At 40.3% G+C, this 21,681-nt stretch overlaps 1 protein-coding gene across 3 annotated transcripts in view; it reads right to left on the bottom strand.

The window, feature by feature from the left end:
* GJC1 (gap junction protein gamma 1) overlaps positions 1-19,179 on the bottom strand; it is a 34,487-nt gene extending 15,308 nt beyond the window's left edge. The window contains exon 1 of one of the 3 annotated variants that reach the window (XM_081577141.1): positions 18,537-19,179. The gene's annotated coding sequence lies outside the window, so the exon portion shown is untranslated. Of the gene's footprint in view, positions 1-17,372; positions 17,940-18,002; positions 18,185-18,536 lie in introns of those variants that run through there. The other 2 variants (XM_081577139.1, XM_081577140.1) reach the window with 2 other exon arrangements.
* Positions 19,180-21,681: the final 2,502 nt, after the last annotated feature.

The following is a 21,681-nucleotide window of genomic DNA, read 5'->3' as shown; positions in this document are numbered from 1 at the left end:
ACCTGAAAGTAACGCATCTTAAGTAATGATGAGTAAATGTTCCTCAAATGTGGTCCACAGACCACCTTCATCAGAATTATCCAGAGTGCTTGCTGAAAATGCCGATTCCCAGGTCCTACTTACCCAATTCCCACTCCCAGGTGTAATGAATCACAATTTAACACATCTACGGTTAAACATTTAAGTTGTTTACAAAGATTTATGATAATACTTAAAACTGTGTGTGTGTGTTAGTCGCTTTGTCGTGTCCGACTCTTTGTGAACCCATGGACTATAGCCGGTTAGGCTCCTCTGTCCATGGAATTCTCCAGGGAAGAATTCTGGAGTGGGTTGCCATTTCCTTCTCCAGGGAATCTTCCTGACCCAGGGACTGAGCAAGGTCTCCTGCATGCCAGGCAGATTCTTTACCATCTGAGCTAAAGGGAAGCACATCTCCAATTACACATTTAGGATAAATTTATAAAAGAATTTCTTTGTATAGAAGAAATTTGTACCAAGTTGTACAAATTGTGAAAAACTTTGTGTGTTATTAAGAAAAAGTCAGTTTTTTAAAATATACTATCTCTCCAAAAATTTTTCATATGTATTACCAAATGACCCCTCGAAAAAGCCAGTACCTGTTTATATTTCCACTATCAAGGATACGAGAATGTTGTTTTCCTAACTCCCTCACCAATGATTCGAATGCATTTTTAAACAAAAACGGCTTGGGTTAATCTGTGTTTAAATTATAAGAAGTTTTAAACTGTCATTAATCATTCAGTTCAGTTCAGTCGCTCAGTCGTGTCCGACTCTTTGCGACCCCATGAATCGCAGTACGCTAGGCATCCCTGTCCATCACCAACTCCCGCAGTTTACCCAAACCCATGTCCATCGAGTCGGTGATGCCATCCAACCATCTCATCCTCTGTCATCCCCTTCTCCTCCTGCCCCCAATCTTTCCCAGCATTAGGGTCTTTTCCAATGAGTCAACTCTTCGCATGAGGTGGCCAAAGTATTGGAGTTTCAGCTTCAACATCAGTCCTTCCAATGAACACCCAGGACTGATCTTCTTTAGTAGGGACTGGTTGGATCTCCTTGCAGTCCAAGGGACTCTCAAGAGTCTTCTCCAACACCACAGCTCAAAAGCATCAATTCTTCGGCGCTCAGCCTTCTTCACTGTCCAACTCTCACATCCATACATGACCACTGGCATTAGGGAAATGCAAATGAGACAAAAAATGCATAGTGAGGTACCATTTCATACCCAAAAGGATGTGTACTATTAAAAAAAATGAAACAAGAGCTGAAAAGGTTATGGAGAAACTGGAATCACTGTTGTGCACTGCTGGGAATGTAAAATGGTGCAGCTGCTGCAGAAAACGTTATGGTCATGATTTTCTCAATATATTATATACAGAAGTATCATATGATCCAGAAATTCTACTTCTGGATGTCTACCTAAAAGAAATGAAAGCAGGGATGCAAACAAATATTTGTACACCCATGTTCACAGTGTATCATTCACAATAGCCAAAAGGCAGAAGCAACACAGTATCCACTAACACATAAATAAACAAAATATGGTATATACGCACAATGTTATTCAGCCTTAAAAGGAAGGAAATTCTGACACATGCTGCAATGCTGGTCAACCTTGGAGACAGTCGTCTAAGTGAAAGAAGTCAGTCACAAGAGGACAAATATCACACGTTTCTACTCACAAAAGGGCCCCCAAATAGTCAAATTCATCGACAGAGAAAGTAGACTGGTGATTGCCAGGGGCTGGGAGGAATGGGGAGTTAGCATTTAATGGGAAGTGAGTTTCAGTTGGGAAGATAAAGTTCTGAAGACAGATGTAGATGATTACTGCACAACAATGTAAATGTTCTTAATGCTACAGACCTATGATAAATTTCATGTTAAGGATATTTTACCACAATGAAAAAAGTGAAAAAAAAAAAACCAACTAAAATTCACTCACGCAATTAGCATTTACTACCATCAAGAAGCTTGCAATAAAGTATTAATAGTTCATAAGAAATTACAAACACTTAATAAAACTACAGTTGTATTCAAGAGGTATTTACGAACATCCCTGGTGGTCCAGTGGCTAATTGGGTCCAAGCTCCCAATGCAGGGGGCCCAGGTTCAATACCTGTCCAGGGGACTAGATTCCATATGCCACAACTAAAGACAGCATGCCACAACTAAGACTTGGTGCAGCCAAATAAATAAATAAATAAATTACATATATATATATTATATATATATATATATATATTAAAAAAAAGAGGTATTTAGTGTTATATATGCTATACAACAAAAGACTAGAAGAAATAACTGGAATCATTTGTTAAAGTTTAAACATTTTTATAGCACAGTGACTCTACAGGGAAATGCTTTACTTTCCAGTTTATCTGACTCATTTTTTCCATTACAATCTCTTTACTATAATGTTGGCCACAAAAACACCGTTAATCCAAAAATATCAATTTTATATATTTCTTTGGAAAAGTTTCTCACAGACTCATGTAGAGGGGGGAAAAAAGCTCCCAGGGGATTTAGATGAACTAAAAAAGTATGTAACTTTTCCCTTGTCAATTTTTAAATGCTCACTAAACTGAAATAACTAGGAAATTTAAGGAATTAAAATAAGTGGTACTATTTTAAATGTTTTGTAAATGCACAATCAAGTTGGGTCAGAGCCAAGTTTTAATCTTTTTTTTTTTTTTTAAATATTTATTTAACTGATCTGGGTCTTAATTGGGGCATGTGGGATCTAGCTCCCTGACCAGGGATCGAACCTGGAGCCCCCTGTGTTGGGAGTGCAGAGTCTTAGCCACTGGATCACCAGGGGAGTCCTAATCTCCTTCTAATTAAAAAAAACTTGGGCTTCTCTAGTGGCTCTCCGGGTTCGATCCCTGAGTTGGGAAAATCCCCTGGAGAAGGGAATGGCTACCCACCCCAGTATTCTTGCCTGGAGAATCCCATAGACAGAGGAGCCTGGTGGGCTACAGACCATGGGATCACAGAGTCGGACACGACTGAGCGACTAACACTTTCACTTTCACTTAAAAATCTTAATTCCTTTTCTAAACAAAAATCCAGGATGAACTAATATTTTAGAAAAGTGATTCTAACCTTGACTTTTATTAAACTGAGAGTAAGCAGTAACCTGAGAGCCAAGAGATTCTATAACAGGCACTTCAGGAATAAATATTTCTTTCCACTTTTTCATTTGTGAATTAAGTGAAAAATATTATATCTGATCATTACTAAGGTCCTTTCCATTAACAGTTGATGAAAATCAACTCAGGCAGAGCACTTTTCACAAAACAACCAATAAATTATGTGGAATTCAGAACTCCAGGGACAGGAAAGAAGCAGTGAAATTGAACAATATTAAGACATCAAATTTTCAAAAAGGCGTTTTCCAAACCGTCATCCCAGAAAATCTGTGGTTGGACTAAACTGAAAAATCTCCATATTGACTCATCATGATTCTCCAGTATTAACTATCTGGGCCTCCCAGATTATGAGCTGAGTGATCCACTAAGAACTGTGCTAGTGATTCACACTCCTGAATGAGACTGCTTTATGTGCAGACACAAGGAATCAATTAAAGGGTTTACAATGAAGTTTTGTTTAACCGGAACATTTTAAATGGAAGTTAATTCTGCATGAGTGATAATAGATATTTAATAACTAGCTAGTGACAATTTCTCAGCAAAACCATTATGGCAGCTTTAATCTATGTATTACAAACAGGAAAACAATGTGATTTTCAAAGAGCTCTTGGCTGTGAACCATATTTAAAAAACAAATATTTAAAATTTGTTGTAAGTCAAATTATAAAATAAAGGAGAGAAAGTATCTTGGCCCTATTAACTAACAAGGAAACAAAATACACCATTGTGGGTTGAAGTGTCAATTTGTGCTGGCAAAAAGCCATTCTATTTGAATGCAAGAACCTTGAGGAACCAGCTGGAGAAGTCTGAGGAACCTGGGATAATGTGTTCATTCAGAGTGCATCATAAGTGGTACTGTCTTCATGTAAAAAAGGACAGTATTGGTACACTGGTCCAAAACAGCTTAAAGCTTAGGTCAAATCAAATGAACAACAAACAGTCTAGGAAAATGACATGTCTGGGAAAAATAAAAATAAACATATAACATTTCTGATATGACTAGGGTCACAATACAAAATTTGCAAAAAACATTATCATACAGTGATGGTGAGGCTGGACTGGTACAACTTGTTGGAAGGTATTATGGTAATATTTACCAGAAATTTTAAAGTGTTTTATGTCCTTTAATCAGTAACACCACATCTAGTAATTTACCTTAAATAAATGCCCAATAAAAGAAGAATTTTATGTAATTTATGATATAATCTCTATGAGGAAATACTGCACAGCCGTTATAAATCTTGTTTTTAGTTCAGTTGCTCAGTCGTGTCTCTTTGTGACCCCATGGACTGCAGCACACCAGGCCTCCTTGTCCATCAACAACTCCCAGACTTTACCCAAATTCAGGTCCACTGAGTCAGTGATGCCATCCAACCATCTCATCCTCTGTCATCCCCTTCTCCTCCTGCCTTCAATCTTTCCCAGCATCAGGGTCTTTTCCAATGAGTCAGTTCTTCGCATCAGGTGGCCAAAGTATTGGAGTTTCAGCTTCAACATCAGTCCTTCCAAAAATCTTGTTTTAGGACAGAGATTACAAAATTCATACAACTATACAGGGACAAAAAGTAGATTAGTGGTTGCCTAGGACTGAGAAGGATGCAGAGGAGTAGCGAGTAACTGGTAACAGGTACAGGGTTTCTTTTGAAGGGAATGAAAATATCCTAAAATTAAACTGTGGTGAAGGCTACACAATCCAGTGAGTCTACTAAAAATACTAAAGTATATTTTAAACAGGTGAACTGTACAGTGTGTGAATTATACCTCAGAAAAGCCATTTAAGACATTTTCTATATGTCTAGATACCAGTAAGTGATACAAGTAACTGAAACAGAACAGTGGGGCCTGGACAACACAAGGACCAACTAAAGGGGCTACTGCTTATCAGCTCCAACCTTTGGAGTCATCAGATTGTCACAGCTTTCAAAATAAGTCTTTAACCTGGATTTTTATGTGAAGCCTGATTTGGGGATAATTTTTTGATTGAAGTATAAAATACCTACAGAAAGGTGAAAGTGAAAGTCTCTCAGTCGTGTCTGCCTCTTTGCAACTCCACAGACTATATATAGTCCATGGAATTCTCCAGGCCAGAATACTGGAGTAGGTAGCCTTTCCCTTCTCCAGGGGGTCTTCCCAACCCAGGGATTGAACCCAGGTCTCCCCCAATGCAGGTGGATTCTTTACCAGCTGAGCCACAAGGGAAGCCCACGAATACTGGAGTGGATAGCCTATCCTTTCGCCAGTGGCTCTTTCCGACCCAGGAATCAAACCGGGGTCTCCTGCATTGCAGGCAGATTCTTTACCAACTGAGCTACCAGGGAAGCACAGAAAGGTACACAAACAGAACTGTGCAGCTCAATGAATTTTCACATAACCATGTAACCAGCACTGAAATCAAGAACAAAGCATTACCAACCATAATTATGCCCCCTTCCTACCTAAGAGAAATCATCATTATTGACAGACTGGGTAATATTTTGTTGTGGGAAATAGTCCTATGCATTGCAGAATGGATTGCAGCGTCCCTGGCCTCTTCCAGTTGTGACAATCAAAGATGTCTCCAGACACTGCCAAATGCCCCTTGGGAAACAATATTATACCACACTGAGACTCATTGGTTTAACCTATCCTTGACCTTTACATAAATGGACTCACAGAATGAACTCTCTTATATCAGAATCATAAGGAATACACTTTTGTGTTTGATTCAACATCTGCTGAGAGTCACCAATCTTGTTGCATCTAGTTCTAGTCTACTCATTTTCTTTTTATTTATTTTATGTTTTAAATTTTTTTACTTTACAATATTGTACTGGTTTTGCCATACACTGACATGAATCTGCCATGGGTATACATGTGTTCCCCATCCAGAACCCCCCTCCCACCTCCCTCCCCATTCCATCCCTCTGGGTCATCCCAGTGCACCAGCCCCGAGCACCCTGTATCATGCATTGAACCTGGACTGGTGATTCATTTCACATATGATAATATACATGTTTCAATGCCATTCTCCCATATCATCCCACCCTTGCCCTCTCCCATAGAGTCCAAAAGACTGTTCCATACATCTGTGTCTCTTTTGCTGTCTCGCATACAGGGTTATCGTTACCATCTTTCTAAATTCCATATATATGTGTTAGTATGCTGTATTGGTGTTTTTCTTTCTGGCTTACTTCACTCTGTATAATAGGCTCCAGTTTCATCCACCTCATTAGAACTGATTCAAATGTATTCTTTTTAATGGCTGAGTAATATTCCATTGTGTATATGTATCACAGCTTTCTTATCCACTCGTCTGCTGATGGACATCTAGGTTGCTTCCATGTCCTGGCTATTATAAACAGTGCTGTGATGAACATTGGGGTATTCCTTTTCTTTGCTTTATTATTTCGCCTTTGTGTGTATATATCACAATCTATCCATTCTACCACTGATGGGCATTTGAGTAGCTTCCAGTTTGAAGCTATTATGCATAATGCTACTGTGAACATACCAAATGTGTCTTCCCGTGAATGTATGTATGTTTCTGTTGAATGCCTAGACCCAGAATTGCGAGTTGTGTGGTCCACATATGTCAACCTTAGTAGATTAGTTCTTTTCCTAAGGGGGTTTATCAATCTGCACTTCCACCTGTCTCCTTTTTTTTCCTTTTTTCATGTTGGCAACTAATAAGAAAAATAAATATTTAAGTAATACTGAGTCAGATACCTTATTAGCTGAATAAAGCCTGCCAATTTGCGATCTGTTTTTTAAAAATGTTTCATTGTGTGGGAAAATGCTCATATGTAGTAGAGAAACAAAAAAATCAAACAAAAAAAAATTCACAATATAATATATCTGAATGGAAATATGGATGGGTATTTGATGATTTCCGTTTTATTTGCTTTTCAGTATTTTCTACAATAAACATGTAATAATGAAGCTGACAAAGCTTTCGTATGCAACAAAAGCCCCAAGAGAAATTTAAAAAATAGGTCAGGGTACAAATTCCATAATATTTGCATACATACATATTTTACATTCATAAGGACCTAATTAAATAATGACTATATCACAGAAAAGTTAACTATCTCATAGAATCTTTGATACAATTACTACACTGCTCCTGCATAAATGGAACCAGGAAAGAACTTACATAAAATTTCACCCTAGAGCACAATATAGGATGATGAGACAACAGGGTAATTCTTAATTTGTAAGAATATATCAAAAGTTATTAGTACTCTGACCTATCTTATATAGCAGTTAGCATCATAATGCTGCTCTTCTCATTTCTTTAGAGACACACTCCAAAGTGGTCCAGAAGCAACACAGAAAATTAACATCCTCAATACTTCCTTGAAACACATAGTTGTTGGCACTGTGCCATTGCTACCTGCTGGTTATGAGTGTCTGATACTGAATAATTGGAGCTACCTCTATTTGAGAAAATGATTATTAAAACAGCCACCAAAAACGTCCCAGTGTCCATTATGAATTCTATTAAATGTTTGTTTGGCATGTGAAAATGTTACAAAACTCATACTTTCTGTCCTAATCACTTCACATCAAGGATTCTTCTGTTGGGATAAGAATGTGCCCATGAGACTCAGTGCAAACGCAAAAGATTTATCTCCTGAGAGAAGGCACTGAATGTTAATATACTGCCCTAAATGGAGTTTTTAAAACCAAAATAACCTGTTACTTTAAGGCTTTGCTAAGGGAGCTATTCTGAGCACCGATCTCATCTCCATTTTCCTATCTCAAGAAACTACACTGGGGGGACGTCCCTGGTGGCTCACTGGTGAAGAATTCACCTGCCAATGCAGGAGACATGGGTTCAATCCCTGATCCAAGAAGATCCCACATGCCACAGAGCAAGTAAGCCTGAGTGCCTAAGAAAAAAACACTACACTAGTACTTCCCTGGCGGTACGGTGGATAGGCATCAGCCTGCCAATGCGGGGGACACGGATTCCATCCATGGTTTGGGAAGACTCCACATGCCTCAGGGAAACAAAGCCCATGCTCCACAACTACTGATGCCTACACGCCTAGAGCCGGTGCTCCGCAGCAAGGGAAGTCACCACAGTGAGAAGCCCTGGCGCAGCAACCAAGAGCAGTCCCTGACCAAGACCCAGCACGGTCAAATTAATTAGGAGAATATATCACAGCAGAGTTATCATAGCTTTAAAAAAAAAAAGAAAGAAACTATACTTGGACATGTATGTAAGTTTGAACCAAAAGGCAAAAAAGTTTTCTGAGGCAAAATAAATAAAAAGCAGTAGAAACTAAAGCTTCTAACTACTAAGAGCATTCTACCTGGGGTTCAAAATGCTAAGGTCACTTTAAATTTCTCCCTGAACTAATAACCATAATTAACTGGCAACCAAAATAAATCTATTCAAGCTACATATACATAATTTTCCTCCCAGGATATACCTCAAATCATAAACATATTTTCCATTCCCACCCTTAAGTATGATAGGCGACAATGGCTTCAGACACACGATTCAGTAAGAACTGAGACATTCTGCCAATTTCTACTAGTTTTTCCAAACTCAAAAATAAAAGCTTTCCTTTCCAAGTAAATCTGAGAAGTGCACATCTGCTTGAATTGCTCAACCTATAATAAATACAAAGCTTTCACTCTGAATACTGAGGATGTACATGTGTGCTAAGTTGCTTCCCACTCTCTGCGATCCCATGGACTGCAGCCCGCCAGGCTCCTCTGTCCGTGGGATTCTCCAGGCAAGAGTACTGGAGTGGGTTGCCATGCCCTCCTCCAGGGGATCTTTCCAACTCAGGGATCGAACCCGTGACTCTTCTGTCTTCTGCACTGGCACCAGTGCCAGAGTATGAGATTAATACCCATATTTTACTAAAGAGAATACTAAAGATCATAATGACTTGCTTAAGGTCACCCAACAAGTTAGCTATAAAGCCTAAAACACAATTCAAGACCTAATGAACTTTCTCCTATACTATGTGAATTTAGTATTTAGTTTTAAGACCAAACAGAGGGTCACTGAAAAAACTGACAGTGATATACAAGTTATATAACTAAAGATTCCACTTAAAATAGCAACAGATACATGAAATACTGAGGAATAAGCTTCACAAGAAACATACTACCAAGGAATACTACCAAGTAACAAGAAAGACTTAAATGCTTAAAATACTTTACAGACTTGAAGCATTATGTGTTCTTGGATACAAGAGCAATCATAAAAATATTAGTTCTTAAATTAATCTAAATTTATTTCAATCTTGATTTCTAAAAATACCAGTAGAATTTCTCTGGAACCAGACTAATTCTAAATTTAATGTGTAAAATTAAATAGTAAGAATGGTTGGGAAATTTCAGAAAGAGAAACAAGGGCACACAAGCTTCTCTAGATATATACTATGAAGTTATAATAACTTTAAAAGGTGGAATTGACAAAATGATTAGAAGACTGGAACAGAATAAAGCTCAGAAGACCTAAATACATCTGAGAAAATGTATGATACAGGTGGCATTTCAAACTAACAGGAAAAATATGGAACATTCAATAAATGATATTGAACTACTATAGGTAGCTATCTAGAAAAAATTGAACATAAAAATTGGATTTTTAGGTTCCAAATAGATCAAAGGTTTAAAATTAAAAGCAAAGCAATAAGCTAGATGAAATGAACATTTTTCTTAATAAGCTAAGTAGTGAAGACTTTTCTAAAATGAAACACATCTTAGACGTCAAATGAAAGAATTGACAAATTATATTAAATATAAATTCTAGAAAGCTAGAAAATACTATACAGAACTCAAAAGATATACTAAATGCTTAAAATTATTTGCAATTCTTAAAAGAAAAGGCTAACTTGTCTAACACATAAAGAGCTCCAACAGATAATTTAAAAAAAAAAAAACCTCAATAGAAATATGCAATGCAGACACAGAAAACAAACTTATGCTTACCGAAGGGGAAAAGGGAGGGGAGATAAATTAGGAGTTTCGGATTAGCAGATACTGACTACTATATATAAAACAGATAAATAGCAAGGTCCTACTGTACAGCACAAGGAACTATATTCAATATCCTATGATAAACCATAATGAAAAAGTATCTGAAAAAGAACACACATAAATATACATACCTGAATCCCTCTGCTGTACACTAGAAACTAACACAACATTGTAAATCAACTACACTTCAATTAAAAAAAAAATCTGCAATGAAAAGACAATTCTCAGAAGAAATATAAATGGCTTTTAATAATATGGCATGAAAAATTTTCAATATCACTTGTAATTAGGATTTACAATTAAAACTGTACCAATATACTACTTTTCACCTGTCCAATTGGAAAAAAATTTTAAATTGATAACAGATCACTGATAAGGTGTGTGCATGCTCAGTCACTCAGTCGTGTCTGATTCTTCGTGACCCCGTGGACTGTAGCCAGCCAGGCTCCTCTGTCCATGGGGATTCTCCAGGCAAGAATACTGGAGTGGGTTGCCATGCCCTCCTCCAGGGGATCGTCCCAACCCAGGGATTGAACCCAGGTGTCCCGAATTGTAGGCGGATTCTTTACCGACTGAGCCACCAGAGAAGCCCACAAATAACCATTCTTTGTGCTTTACTAGAAGTGGGGTAAAACGGTAAGCTTCTATAAAAGACAAGGTGGAATATCCATCAAAATTGAAAATGCACATACTTTCTGATCCAGCAAGCAATTCCAGTGCTCAATTTATCTAATGAAATGTTCAGATATACAAAATATTGCACAAGAATATTCACTGCACTACTGTTGGTAACAGGCTGGAAACAATGTAAAGGCTATCAGTAAGAGACTCAGTAAACAAATTACAGCACATCTAGTAGTGAAAAAAAAGTCAGCTGTATCGGTAATAATATGAAACAAACTAAGATATATGAGTGAAAAATGCAAGATACAGAACAGTGTGTAGAGTATGCTATTTTGGGGGATACTGAGTGTATGGATAACTCTGAAAGAATTCACATGCAAAAAAAGCAAACAGTAATTACTTCAGCAGAAAGAAATCTAAGTAACTGAGAAGAGAACAGAGGAAGGCTTGTTTTTCAGTGTAAATCCTCTCACACCTTTGATTTTGTACTATGTAATTACCTATTTAAAAAAATTTTGTTTTAATTCAGTGAAGCGAAATCAGTTCAGTTCAGTCGCTCAGTCGTGTCCGACTCTTTGCGACCCTGTGAATTGCAGCACGCCAGGCCTCCCTGTCCATCACCAACTCCCGGAGTTTACCCAAACCCATGTCCATCAAGTCGGTGATGCCATCCAACCATCTCATCCTCTGTCGTCCCCTTCCCCTCCTGCCCCCAATCCTTCCCAGCATTAGGGTCTTTTCCAATGAGTCAACCCTTCGCATGAGGTGGCCAAAGTATTGGAGTTTCAGCTTCAACATCAGTCCTTCTAATGAACACCCAGGACTGATCTCCTTTAGGATGGACTGGTCAGATCTCCTTGCAGTCCAAGGGACTCTCAAGAGTCTTCTCCAACACCACACTTCAAAAGCATCAATTCTTTGGTGCTCAGCTTTCTTCACCATCCAACTCTCACATCCATACATGACCACTGGAAAAACCATAGCCTTGACTAGACGGACCTTAGTTGGCAACATAATGTCTCTGCTTTTAAATATGCTATCTAGGTTGGTCATAACCTTCCTTCCAAGGAGTAAGCGTCTTTTCATTTCATTGCTGCAATCACCATCTGCAGTGATTTTGGAGCCCCCAAAAATAAAGTCTGACACTGTTTCCACTGTTTCCCCATCTACTCCCCATGAAGTGATGGGACCAGATGCCATGATCTTAGTTTTCTGAATGTTGAGCTTTAAGCCAACTTTTTCACTCTCCTCTTTCACTTTCATCAAGAGGCTCTTTAGTTCTTCTTCACTTTCTGCCATAAGGGTGGTGTCATCTGCATATCTGAGGTTATTGGTATTTCTCCCGGCAATCTTGATTCCAGCTTGTGTAGTACAGAACTATCAATGCCAGCCTTAATGTATAATTGCATAATATGTCCAAGTTTCTTAGGACATTATTTATACTGACTCTTGGTCCAGCAAATGGGAAGAAAATAAAATCAGAACTAGGTAAACTATGTAAAAAAAAAAAAAAAACAACCAAAACTAATCTTCAAGACTTCCCTGGTGGTCCCAGTGGCCGGGACTCCAAGTTCCCAATACAAAGCGCCAGGTTACATCCCTGGTGAGGGAACTAGATTTCGCGTGTTGCAACTAACGATCTTGCATGCTGCAACTAAGACCTGGTACAGTCAAATAAATAAATAAAATATGTTTTTAAAAAAAGAAAAAACTAATCTTCAATTTCTTTATTCCATCTGACAGCCTGCCTAAGCCTAGCTGTGGTTATCTTCCTGCGAGGCAAGAGTCTCCACTATGTATATTACATCATAGGTGATCATAGTATTTTGGTTTATTAAAATCGCTTAAGACTGATCAGGCCATGGATACAAGTAAGTTTACATCAGTAAGTATTCACTAAAAACCTAGCACTGTATTGGCATATAAGACCAAAAATGCAAAAAAATAATATAATAATAAAACTTCTAGTTAGAACAAAAACTGACAGAAGTTACTTCATTACCACCAGTAACTACAAATAAAGAAGAAATTAGTAAACATCCAAATAATTGTTGAATACATAAATGAACTACGAGCTAGGTGCTAGGGATACCAGCCATCCAAGACAGACATATCTCTTGATTTTATGGCATATAAAGTATAGTCTAGGAACCCCTTGGCAGTCTAGTGATTAGGAAGGACTCTGAACTTCTACTGCTGAGGCCTGAGTTCAGTCCCTGGTCAAGGAACTAAAATTCCTCAAGCCAGGAGGCATGACAAAAAAAAAGTATAGTCTAATGATGAAATAGATACTATACAAATAATTAAACTAATTAAAATTGTGATCTATCCTACATAAGGGAAGTGCAAGGTGCTATAAGACAGTCCTAATCTAATATGGGCTTCCCTGGTGGCTCAGACAGTAAAGAATCCACCTGCAATTTGGGAGACCTGGATTCAATCCCTGAGGTTGGGAAAATCCGCTGGAGGAGGGCATGGCAATCCACTCCAGTATTTTTGTCTGGAGAATCTCCACAGACCAAGGAGCCTGGAGGGCTACAGTCCATAGGGTCGCAAAGAGTTGGACATGACTGAGGGACTAAGCACAGCACAGCACACAGTGGACGTTTTTCTGCAGAAGTGATATTTAAGCAAGTTCTGAAGAATGAAGAGCTGCCTTCCAGGCAGAGAGATTAGCTACAGCATGTAGAAAGGCTGTTGGGTGAGCTCTGAACTTTCACTGAACAGGGGGGGAAAAAGATCTGTATAGCCAGACCATATACTACAAGAAAGCAAGTAAAAATAAATGATGCTGGAGAAGTAGCAAGGCCAGATCACACCCTGTTAAAAATGAAGACTGAAGGCTTTAAACGGAGAACAACAGAAGTTTTCAGATAAGTGCTTTTTAAAGACAATTTTAAAGACAACTTTAGCTGATGTGAGAGGAGTAGATGAGAGTACACTGCTTAGGAGTATATACATACATAGTAAAAGTATGAAGAAACACAAGAGAATAATAAATTCAGGTTGGTGATTACCTCTGGTTAGGAGGCCTACAACAGTGGTTGTCAGGGGAGAGGAGGTGCAATCAATCAGGTAAGGAAACAGAAGACTTCAACTGTACTGGTGATACTGTATTTTTTACTTTTATTTAAACAGGAGTGAAAAAACAAGGAAAGACCATTTAAAATTGACTATAATAATTGTCTTAGGAAAAGATGGCCAAGACTAAGATGGGGAAACTAGAGGTGGAAAGAAAACTGCAAGAATCTGGCTTCAGTAAGTTGTTGACAGAGCCACTTAATGGGACAGGGTACAGTAAAGAAGGTGTACGTTTGGAACCAAGATCAAGAGTTCACTCTGGGCAACTCAATTCAAACTACCTGAGTATCTAGGTGGAGATGCTGACTGAGCAGACAGCTGGGATCAGAAAAGGGGTCTGAACTATATATAAAAAATTGGTTGTATTAAAAATATATGGTGGGACTTCCCTGGTGGTCCAGTGGCTAAGACTCCACACTCCCCATGCGGGGGCCCAGGTTTGATCCCTGGTCAGGGAACTAGATCCCACATGCCATAACTAAGAAGTTTCCCATGCTGCAGCTAAAAGATTCTGCATGCCACAACTAAGACTTGGTGCACCCAAATAAATAAAAATAAATAACTATTAACAAAAAAAAACCCCAAAATATATGTGGTAACTGAAGGCACAGAATGGTTAAGATTAGAGAAGGGAGGCAGACTAGGGACCAAGACTTAAAAGAGACCGTCAATTAAAGATCTGGGTGGGGGTGGAGGAGACCTGAAGGAATAGCCAGAGAACAGGGAAGGAAAATTAGAAAACTAAGAGAAGAAACTATTTCAGGAAGGAAATTTTCAAATCCAAATAAACAACTACTCTAGATGGGCAATTAGGAATCTAAGGTCCAAGAATGAGTAAAGGGGAATTCCCTAAAAATAGTCAAGAGTCCAGACCCACTTCACTCTGAACATTCCCAAAAGGAATGCTGTAACTTGGTTAAGTAACAATAAATTCCATCAAACTTGATAAATCCCTCAAAGATGTAGTTGAAAAATTTTATGACTATTTGAGACTTAACTACAATTTAGATGAAACTAGGATGTGGAGTTGATTCCATCTCTATAGAGAAAAAAACAAAACCTCTGAAATCCTGTACATTTTTTTGTTTCAAAGATTTTACATAATTTCCAGATTGCTAAACCTTTTTAGTGTGTTAAACTCTTAAGCATTTTGAAAGCAAAATCCACATAACATTCATCTTTGAATCTTCAGCATCTAGTTCAGTGCTTACCATAGGTACACGACTGAAAAGAGAATTTCACTGAATAAGCGGGCACCAGAACACTTTTGTCCAAATTCTGCTAATGTCACAGCAATAGAGCCTCACAGAACAGGCTTTAACTGAGAGTTCTACTCATTCTACAGAAATAAAGATCTCATCCTTGTCTTCAGGGGAAAAAAAACAAAACTCATTGGGCAACATTATTGACCTGAATGATAAACCCAAGTGTTCTCTATCATATGCCTGTCAGGATGACTGGTCATTCATTCTTGACAGCTGTAGAAAATAGCAGTGCTCAGACTTAACCAAATAGGTCCTTATTTCCACACAAACTAAATTCATCAGCTGCAGTAATATGCTTGAAAAACAACTGCTGACACTTTGCTGATATTAACAGCTCAAAACTTTTCTATGTGTAAGTTTCAGGTTAATGGTATCAGCTAAAACCCATCTTCTATGTATTCTCAAAGAAATGGTCCCCGAAAGAAAATAAAAATTGTAACTCCATCCTATCGTTGCCTAAATTTTTGCTAGGTATTTTGGATAGGAGCCACACATACTTCTATGCCACACAAAAAAGCACAAGTTCACAAATAATAATGACACTTTCAGCTGCACTCAACTATCCAAATTAATATTTAAAAAACAAAATACAAAACACTTCATTTACTTCAAAATGTGAACTTAAAAAAAAAGTTCCAGCTTTTTTGGAACTCATCACTTTGCAATGAATAAAATCATGGAACAAACTAGGTATTTATTGAGAAAAAGATGCTCTGAATTTTAATTATCTATTTTGTAGTCTAGGATCCCAATTAATGATTGATAGGTGAATCCTGAAGGTGGTGGTGAGGAAAGGAGTAGCTAATCAGAGACCTACCCAGAATCCTTTCACTTTGGCTAATTTATAGATATGAAATAATAAAAATAGTAAGGGACAGCAGCATTTATAAATAAGATTATTATGCTAAAAATATGTTAACTTCTTAAAACCTTTTCAATTAAAGGCTGAAACTAAATTCTATCTTCATGGACTGAACAGAAAGTGACTCAGTCCTTTGCTCCTTTTTAAGAGCATTGTGCCTGCTAGCACAAGTAGAAAACCAATTTAAGGGGCTTCCCTGGTGGTCCAGTGGCTAAGACTCTCAGCTCCCAATGAAGGGGGCCTGGGTTGGATACCTGGTCAGGGAACTAGATCATCCCACATGCTGCAAGGGAGACCCAGTGCAGCTAAACATATAAAAAAAGAAAACCAATTCAAAATTCACACGACCTAAAAAGTTAACAACACTGACATTTGGAAAGGATGTTTGAAATGCTTTGGAAAAGGACAGAATAGTTTATTAGTAAATAGTATCAAACCATTCTTTATAAATCAGGACAAATAATAAAAGGAGAATTTCATATAACTACCATACATTCTCTTCAAAATGTCCTTTTCCTACAACACTCTGCTCACAATGATCTGGTGAAAAGTAAGACACAGACTTGTTTACCAGAGCTTTTTACCTTTTACCCAGAAGACTTAGTTCATATTTCTTTAATTCTGCCATTACATAGCACTTAGGGAATCCAAAGGAACTGCAATACACAAAACTATGGTAAAATCCAAAAAATAAACACACACAAATGCAGCAAACATAATCACAATTCACATACTTTTAGTCAGGAGCTCAGGAGTTAAGTTTTCTTTTTCTGCATTCTTATTCTGAATGCTACCTAAAGCCCTCTTTTGGGGTAAAGGATTTGATTCCTAAATTACATTGTCTTTTTTTTTTCTACAGATGTTAATGTACTCCGTTAATAAGGGAATTAAAATCCTTTTCACATATAGTTTGATTTCTACAACACGTTCACATGTATTCACTGGAACATGTATACAACACGAACGTATGATAATTTTTAGACTAATCAGGCATACAAGATAACGCTTATCCAGAACTTATTGTAACTTGATTTATTCGATCCCACAAAGTAGTCTTGATGCTAACAAAGTAAAGCGCGAGCACAATGAAATCTGTACTACTGCAGGTTCTCAATGAACAAAAATTCCTTCAAATGGTAAATCAAACCCGCCCATTTCCCAAAGAAAAAGTAATCCCAATCTTAGAAACAGTCGCAAAAAAAAAGAAAGAAAAAAAGAACAAACAATTCTAAACCACACCACGTAAATCTTTTCAACTCAAAGCTCCAACAGCAGCCGCCAACTACACAACTGGCCACAATCACAGCGTTAGCGCCTTCCTGTAATTTTGAATCTCGAGACAGAAGGGGAAAAAAAACCAAAACAAAACACAACAACAGAACATACCGGTCATTCAAAGTTTCACCAAGCGGGAAAAAAAAAATCATTTTAAGTTTAAAAAAAAACAAAAAACGTGTTAACCGAGGGGCGGTCCCCTCACTTCCAAGCCCGCGAACTCCATCTCGCAAACAGTCACGGAAACAGGAGTCCCAGCAGGGATGTTCGAGGAAAGAGCCAGACGAACGGCACGCCGCCCGGAGAGATGTCAGGGGCCGAGCATCCGGAGACAAAGACCAGCCCGCGAAGCGCCCAGGCTCGGCCCTGCGCCCCTAACCGCCCGAGGAGTTGCGAGCACCGCCGACGTGCGCGCCCAGGTCCTCCGGGCTCCCCGCCCACCCGGCGCGACCTCCGCGGCCCGGGCCCACCCCCGATCCGTTTTCCCTCCCAATTTGGGAACCGCGCGCCTGGGGACAAAGGGGGAGGGCGCGCCGGGGACAGCGGCGGACAGCGGGTCGCGACACCCCCTCGGGGCTCGGCGGGAAGCCCTCGGTGGCGTCCTCTCCCTCCCCTCGCCCGCCGCCGCACTCTCCGCCGGGCCCCAGACGCCTCTCCAGCCTCCTCACAAGTTCTCCCGCCTCCCCTCGGGCCCCGCCCCTGGCCCGCTGCCTCTCAGCCGGCCCTACGGCCGCCCCTCACCGGCCGGCGGGGTCCCCCGGAGCCGCCTCCTCCGCCGGGCCTCGGCCCGTCCCGCCGGCCGCCGCCTCATGTGCCCCGCGTCGCCATCGCCTTCGCCGCCACCGTTGTCTCTCCTCCTCCACCTCTTTCGCCGCCGCCTTCGCCTCAGTCTCCGGCCGAGGCCGAAGCCGCTCCCGCCGCCCGGAGCCAGGGGGAGGCGCCTGCGCACTGCGCGCTGCGATGGGGGCGGGGGCGTCCCGCCGCGGCCTGGGAGCGGGGGGCGCGCGGCGAGCGGCGCTGGGGTGGGAGGAGGCGGGCGGGCGGCGGCGCGAGTGTTCAACTTTCCGCGGTCGGCTCTGCGCGCTCCCCAGCGGTCCGGGATGCGGCACCTGTAGGAGCGACCCACCAGCTAGGAATCTAGACCCCGGGTGGGCGCAGACTTCGCCTCCGGGGCAGGTCATTCCTCCAGCTTGGTTCTCGGGACAGGAACCGCCCCCGGCCGGCCTTGCCTCACTTCGAGCGGGCATCTAACGGCGCCGTGAAGACACGCCTTACCTGGGTATCCTGGGTTGGTCCAATGAGCCCCGGAGTCGTCTTCTGTGCTGCGCTCGGCCAAAGCCAGGGGATGTAACACCAGACGGTGATTCCCGGTTCTAGGTTCTGCTCTGCAGTTACTCGAAGATCCTACTGGCCTTCGTCGGGTTAATGGTCGTAATTCTTTCGAGGCTTGGCTGTTACTGTTCTAGATACTTTTGAGGTCCTGGACTTCTCGAATTAGCAAGAACCTAATAGGCCATTTCCTCTTAACTCTCTGCATTCCGGCAGGATCCCATTTTCAAAGGACTTTCTAAAAACTTGTATGAATAGGTAACTCGAACCTTGAACTGCACCGTAGAAGTATGAAAACTCCTCAAATGATTTAAGTGGAGGGGTCCATGCATAACAATGGAAGTCGAACTCAGGAAATGGGGGAGTACTTTACTTTGTAACGTGCTCCTAAATTATCTTATTGACCATCACCATACGGAAGGATGGGTTTTTATTTTACCCTTTTGATCACAGAGGAAATTCAACTCTTAACCAGCGAAATGACTTGGTATAGATCAAACCCCTCCCCCCACCCCACCCCACCCCCGCCCCCCGACGGAAAGCCAAGCCCTTATGGCCAGTCGAGAGGCTGAAAACAAACGTGAGGGCTGAGCATCTGGCCCACTGACAGGTGTTTTGTTTGGCCAGTAGGACGTTTTCCGAAATTGTCAATTAGTTGCCAAATTTTAAAAATCTGTCTTTCTGGCTTCTCTCTAAAAAGTCAGAAGTTTTACTCACTTTGAGCCTCTGTTTTCCCCTGGCAGTTACTTCTGAGTAGCATCTGTCTACCAGGCTCAAGCTCCTCTCCACTCAGCAGCTTGAATCATTTTCATTAGCTGCTTGGCCTCGGTATTTAAATTATCTTCCCCCTATACTTGCCTGTGTCCTGAGAGCCACAAGCCCTCCCCACTGTCATTGTTACTTCTCTACAAACGTATTTAAAATTACAAGTGTGGGGACTTCCCTGGTGGTCCAGTGGCGAAGACTCTGTGCTCCCAATTCAGGGAACCCAGGTTCCATCGCTGGTCAGGGAACTAGATCCCACATGCCACTAAGAATTTGCATGCCACAGCTAAAATTATCCTGCATGTTGCAAGTAAAGATCCCATGTGCTGCAACTAAGACCCAGTGCAGCTAAGTAAATAAATAAAAATATTTAAAAGTTAAAATGACAATTGTGAAGACCCTGTAAATATGTGAAAATAGGAATAAAGTACAGATAACACAGGAGACAACATCGTTGTAAAACTGACTACAATATTAAAACTCCCAACTATTGCTAGTACAAGTATAAATTGGTGCAAATCACTTTGGGAAACTGTATGGCAGTCAAGGCTATGGTTTTTCCAGTGGTCATGTATGGATGTGAGAGTTGGACGGTGAAGAAAGCTGAGCACCGAAGAATTGATGCTTTTGAACCGTAGTGTTGGAGAACTCTTGAGAGTCCCTTGGACTGCAAGAAGATCCAACCAGTCCATCCTAAAGGAGATCAGTCCTGGGTGTTCATTGGAAGGACTGATGTTGAAGCTGAAACTCCAATACTTTAGCCACCTCATGCGAAGAGTTGACTCATTGGAAAAGACTCTAATGCTGGAAAGGATTGGGGACAGGAAGAGAAGGGGATGACAGAGGATGAGATGGTTGGATGGCATCACCGACTCGATGGACATGGGTTTGGGTAAGCCCTGGGAGTTGGTGATGGACGGGGAGGCCTGGAGTGCTGCGATTCATGGGGTCACAAAGAGTTGGACACGACTGAGCGACTGAACTGAAAACTGAAATGGCAATGAATGTCTGTTAAAGCTGAACCTAGGAATGCACTATGAATCTGTAGTTCTACAGAAATTCCACAGAAATGTGTACAAAATACTTGTTCTAGAATATTCATGGCAGTACTATTTGTAACAGCCAAGAAACTGGAAACTACCCAAAATGTCCATCAACCACAGCAAGGATAGACAAAATGTTACATTCACACAACACGCAGCAATGAGAATGAACAATCTTTACAGACAGCTATAAGATAGATGAATTTTGCAAAACTTTCCATTTATATGAAGTTCAAAAACAGGCAAAACTAATTTGTACTGTTAGAAGAAGTAAGGATAGTGGTTATCCTAGGGAAAGGATAGTTACCAGAAGGGAGGGGGAACTGGTTTTGTTCTCTTCTTGATCTGAATCCTGAATACAAGATTCACAGGCGTGTTTAGTTGCCACATTTGAGCTGTTCTCTTTCAATAGGGGTAGTTTACTTTTCTATTATATATTAAGACCAATTAATAACCTTTTAAAACATTTGGTTATGTAAGTATATATATATATATAAACAAATATGTATTATATATTATACATGTAAATTATATATATATATATACTCGAATGTTTATTAGGTATTATTTTCCTATAAATTCATGGATGGACATGCCTGGGAAGCCTCTCCATCTTTTAGCATTACCCATTCTTCATGGAGATTGAGAACCAAACACTTCCTCTATTTGTTATCTTACTCTCAAGCATGCAGCTTGTCTCTGTCCAAGTAGAGCAACCAGTTTTTTGTTTGTTAGGTTTTTTTTTTTTGCCACACTGCTTTTAAGATCTCAGTTCCCCCACTAGGGATTGAACCTACATCTTCAGCAGTAAAAGCACAGAATTCTAACCACTGGACCACCAGGGAATTCCCTAGAGCAACCTTTTAAAGATGGAAATGAAACCCAAGGAAGCTAAGCTGTTTTACCTGCAGATAGTTTAAAAAATAGAAACGTAGCCAGACTCTGTCTCCTGGTCAGGACTCCTTTCTCTCCTCTATCACCTTGCCAGCAAGAGACATCCTTTAATCCAGTTATAGCTGAGCTGAGGCCAGAAACCTAAGCCAGCGGTCCACGCATTGACCAGGGTCCGAGCAAATCAGGGCAACTGCTAGAATATGAGCTCTCTGGAGGCAGGGAAGCTGTATCACAGCTCCTAGAGCCCAGCCCAACACATAGTAGGTGCTTGGCAATTGTATACAGAGTGAATGCGTGAAGGAAGGCTCGCCACTGTGGCTAGTATAAAAAGGCTACCAGAGGGAAGGAAACATAAAAAGGATACCAACGGGAAGGAAAAAAAAATCCTC

The sequence above is a fragment of the Giraffa tippelskirchi genome, chromosome 3 (assembly GCF_054371585.1).
Source record: "Giraffa tippelskirchi isolate mGirTip1 chromosome 3, T2T-mGirTip1v1.2.pri, whole genome shotgun sequence".
Classification (NCBI taxonomy): domain Eukaryota; kingdom Metazoa; phylum Chordata; class Mammalia; order Artiodactyla; family Giraffidae; genus Giraffa; species Giraffa tippelskirchi.
Note: the sequence above shows the minus strand (reverse complement) of the source record. Positions and strands in the feature narration are given on the sequence as shown.